The following is a 5351-nucleotide window of genomic DNA, read 5'->3' on the forward strand; positions in this document are numbered from 1 at the left end:
GTCAAGTCCACCAATTTATACTCTTGTGCCATTGCCTGTAATGCAAAGAAAACTGAGTGGGTCAGGCTTGGGAGCCTGGTGAACATATAGGGTTTTCAACCCACAATAATACATTTATTATATTCAATTATCAAACAAGCAACCCAAATACTCATTCCCATTATCTCCTTTATTTCTTACGGATTTACCCTAAGAATCAACTATCCTTTATCCATTTATTCCTAAGGATTGACCTAAGGAATTGACACAAAGTCCACCACTGCCAAGGTCCACAAATTACGACTGGTAAACACTTAGTTCGACATACTTAACAAACACCTAGTTCTAACACTCCTAGTGAACAATTAATTCAATACATCTTGTGAATACTTAGTTAGTTCTAAAACACTTAGTGAACACACTCAGTTCAACAACACCAAGTGAACACATCTAGTTCAAAAATACTTAATGAACACATTGAGTCCAAAAATACCAAGTGAACACATAGAGTTCGGAAATAACTAATTAACACATTGAGTTCAAACACCAAGTGAACACATAGAGTTCAAAAATACCTAATGAACACATTGAGTTCAAACACCAAGTGAACACATAGAGTTCAAAAATACCTAATGAACACATTGAGTTCAAACACCAAGTGAACACATAGAGTTCAAAAATACCTAATGAACACATTGAGTTCAAACATACTTATTATTTCGTCTCACATCAACTATTTCATCTACCCATGTTCTACCCAACATATTTGTAGATGCAAACAAATATACAGTTTAAATCTTTTAAAACATGTATAAAACATTATTTCAACATCTATCTCAAGTAAACAAACAATGTATAAACACCTAGCACGTACTTCATAGCAAATACTTTATATCTATGCGGTAGAAGAAAGTGAATATACATTCACACATATAACAACAAAATATACACATAACACGTATTTCGTATAGAATACTTCATATTTATGCGTTAGAATAAAGTAACCACACACTCACTTGGTTAGACGATGCTCGGACAACACTATACCTCTAAGAGTAGTATTATTCGGTGAAACCGGGATCCCTTCGCACATCGGGCTTCTCGCGGGCAGAGCTTCAGCTCGAAAACTCTTTTCTTCTTGGGATCTTCGGGCTTTGGGACTTGCTTCGGGTCTCGGGGTTGATACCGGGGCTTCGGGGGTACTTCTTTGCACGTAAATTGAGGTAAAACGGGAGAGAGTGAAGAGAATATAGCAACCCTAAACGGTTGACCCTTCAAATCTATCTATAGGGCAAAATCTGCCCTTGCCACGTCGTGGCATCTTTTTCCACGTCGTAGGCTTGGTCGTCACTGCATGTGTCATCGCAAGTTGCATCTGGGGGACTCCCAGAGGTGTCAGAAGACTTGCCACGTCGTGGTATCTGACAGTTTTGGGGTTTCGCGCCCCGAACTTCAGAAATTCATAACTTTCGCATAAGAACTCCGTTTTTGACGTTCTTTATATCGAAGCGAAGGTGAGATTATGCTCTACAACTCTCGTTTAGACTCCATTGGCTAATTTTGAATTTATTTTTAATATATTATAATTATATTACCTATATATTATTTTTAGTAGGCCGGGTAGAGTTCAGGATTGACCTAGTTCCTGGTGCGGCTCCGATAACCAAGGCACCATATCGGTTGGCTCTTACCGAGATCCAGCAGTTGTCTATACAGCTATTGGAGCTGTTAGACAAGGGATTTATCAGGCTGAGCAATTCACCATGGGGAGCCCCGATCCTGTTTGTGAATAAGAAGGACGGGTCACATCGGATGTGTATAGAATACCGAGAGTTGAAAAAGGTAACATCGGATGTTATCCCCTTCCGAGGATTGGTGACCTATTTGACCAGCTTCAGGGAGAATCTAGGTTTTCCAAGATTGATCTGCGATCAAGCTACCATCAGATGAGAGTCAGTGACGTGGATATAAAGAAGACAACCTTTCGGACTCGATATGGTTATTACGAGTTCGTGGTGATGCCGTTTGGGCTCATCAATGCTCCTGCCGCATTCATGGATCTCATGAACCATGTATGCAGACCGATGCTGGATCGGTTTGTGATAGTTTTTATTGATGACATCTTGGTTTACTCCAAGACGCAGGAGTAGCACGAGGAGCACCTGAGGGAGGTGCTGGAGACATTGAGGAAGGAGAGAATTTTCCCAACGTTCTCCAAGTGCTAGTTTTGGTTGCGTGAGGTGCAGTTTCTGGGGCACCTCATCAACCAGAACGGTATAATGGTCGATCCGGCCAAGGTAGAGGCCGTGACGAGATGGGAAATTCTGAGGTCTCCATCCGAGATTCGGAGTTTTCTTGGATTGGCGGGTTATTATCAGAGATTCATCTAGGATTTCTCCAAGATTGTTGTTCCACTGACCCGACTGACAAAAAAGTCGATAACATTCCGCTGGGGGCCTGAGCAGTAGGCAACTTTCGAGACTTTGAGGCAGAAGCTGTGCGAGGCACCGATATTGAACCTTCCGGAGGGCGTTGAGGATTTCGTAGTGTATTGTGACGCCTCTATCACGGGCTTAGGCGCAATATAGATGTAGAGAGGGCGCGTCATCACTTACGCCTCGAGGCAGCTGAAGCCTCACGAAGCGAATTACCCGAAACACGACCTGGAGTTAGGGGACAGTTGTTTTTGCCCTCAATATTTGGCGATACTACCTCTATGGGGTTCGTTGTACCATTTACACGGACCACAAGAGCCTGAGGTACTTGATAGATCAGCCAAATCTGAACATGAGGCAGTGACGTTGGTTAGATGTGGTGAAGGATTACGACTCTGAGATCCTTTATCAGCCGAGGAAGGCCAATGTGGTGGCCAATGCTCTCAGCCGCAAGGCGGCATTTGCTTCGATTCGGGATATATGCCAGAGGATGATAGTGATTACCCTGCTGATGGAGTGGATTCGGGAGGCTCAGGTCGAGGGTATGAAGGAGGACTGCTGAAAGTGTGAGCGGAACATAGGTCAGGTGGCTTAATTTGATTATGATAGCCGTGGGTTGTTGACCCTGTATCGGAGGGTCTAGGTTCCTTATTGGGGTGGTGTATGCCATGTTATGATGGAGGAGGCTCACAGGTCGATATTCTCCATTCATCCTGGGGGCGACGAAGATGTATCAAGATCTTCACCCTGATTATTGGCGGCCCTACATGAAGTGGGACATAGCTTGGTATGTGGAGCGATGCTTGGCTTGTAGGAAAGTCAAGGTCGAGCATCAGCAACCTCCCGACAAGATGCAACCGTTGGAGATCCCCGTGTGGAAATGGGAAGACATCACCATGGATTTCATCATAAAGCTTCCCAGGACTGCACATGGAGTAGATTCAATTTGGTTCATCGTGGATCGGTTGACCAAGAGTGCACATTTCATCCCGATCCAGGAGAGTATATCCTTTGAGAAGCTAGCCAAGATCTACGTCCGTGAGGTAGTGCACATCATGGAGCGCCGGTGTCGGTTGTTTTAGACCAAAATGTTCGCTTCAGTTCCAGATTTTGGAAGCGGTTCCCTGACGATATGGGTACTCATTTTCACTTCAGTACATCTTTTCATCCTCAGGCGGATGGGCAGAGTGAGAGGAAGATTCAGACGCTGGAGATATGCTACGTGCATCCATGTTGGATTTTGGTGGGAGTTGGGATACATATCTTCCGTTAGCAGAATTTTTGTATAACAACTGTTATTACGCTAGCATAGATCGAACTCCCTTCCAGATGCTCTACAGGAGGAAGTGTAGGACCCCGATTTGTTAGGGTGATGTCGTTCAGAGGGTCATAGGAAGTACCGAGGTGGTACTCAAGACAGCACATAGTCAGCAGAAGAGCTATGTCGATAAGCGTCGAACGGATTTAGAATTGCAGGTGGGAGATATGGTTCTCATGAAGGTGTCACCTTGAAAAGGTGTCATCCGGTTCAGGAAGTAGGGCAAGCTGGGTCCCAGCTACATCGTTCTGTTCAGGGTTGTGGCTCCGGTGGGTCGGGTTGCATATCAAATGGATCTGCCAACCGAGCTGAGTTAGATCCACAACACCTTTCATGTCTCTTAGTTGTAGAAGTGCTTAATGTATGATTCCACAATTATGACTTTAGAGGATATTCGGGTGGATGACCGCTTGAACTACATTGAGAGACTAGTGGGGATCTTAGACCGGAAGACGAAAACCTTGAGGAATAAGGTTGTGCAGTTAGTGAAGGTGCAGTGGCTGCACCGCAAGGGTCAGAATGGATATGGGAGCCCGATGAGGAGATGAGGGAGCGTTATCCAGAATTATTCGAGAAAGAATATTTCGAGGACGAAGTCTGATACAAGTGGGGGAGAATTGTAATGCCTGGTTCCTGGTATGTATTTAAAATCATAATTTATTCACTTTTGTATAGAAACTCGACGAGTTGGGATCCCCAGACTCATCGAGTAGAGTACGCTGGCAGAAATGAAACCCTAATTTTCAAGGTTTTGTATCCTATTTAAAGGCCTTAATATTTCATTGTGGACTCCCTCATCGTTCCATCCGTCCAGTAAAACCCTAATTCATTCTTTCTATCATTTTGAGTGTGTGTGAGTGTAAAGAGTGTTTTCTTTGGTGCTTTCTTAAAGGAGCTTGAAGTTTGGTGTTGCTTAGTTGAAGGGAGAAGCTTTGGATCCGGGAATTCCTCTGTTGTGGCATCCATATTAAGGTATAAAGTCGATACCTTGACCATTTATTTGATAGATCTCTTCCTTGAGAAGTTTATGGCCTTTAGTAGCTTATTTTGGAGTCATTCTTGGATTTGAGCATGTCTTGAAGTAATGACTTCTGATCTAGACATTCCATGGCCTTTTGAGACTTAAAATTGCCAGGTTTATCAAGTCTTGGACCTCCTCCATGCCCTAGGTCTCTTATGAAGCTTAGTTTTAGTGTTTTTAGCCTATTGATACCATGCATGGACGTAAAGTTAGCAACATTACATGGTATCTCAGCCCTAGGGGACCAGATCTATGGTTTGGAGGAATTAGACTCGCTTGGAAGTGACTGAGTGATTTAAGACTAGGAAAACTCGCCGAGTTAGATCGTGGTTGTAACATCCCAAAAATACAGGCCAAAAATTTCATTTTTAAATACGTCATTATAAAACCAACAGTGTAATAAAACATCCGTAATATCATGCCATGTCAAAACCAAAGTAGAAATAATCAAACGTGTTATCATAAAATAATATCAGAGTGTAATCCCAAAGATCTCATGTGCGGAAAACCATTGTGTGATGCACTGCGATCAAGCCAGCTCCCTTCCTTTAAACACGACGTACCTGAAACCAAAACTGAAAACCGTAAGCACGAAGCT

The sequence above is a fragment of the Lactuca sativa genome, chromosome 2 (genome assembly GCF_002870075.4).
Source record: "Lactuca sativa cultivar Salinas chromosome 2, Lsat_Salinas_v11, whole genome shotgun sequence".
Taxonomy (NCBI): Eukaryota; Viridiplantae; Streptophyta; class Magnoliopsida; order Asterales; family Asteraceae; genus Lactuca; species Lactuca sativa.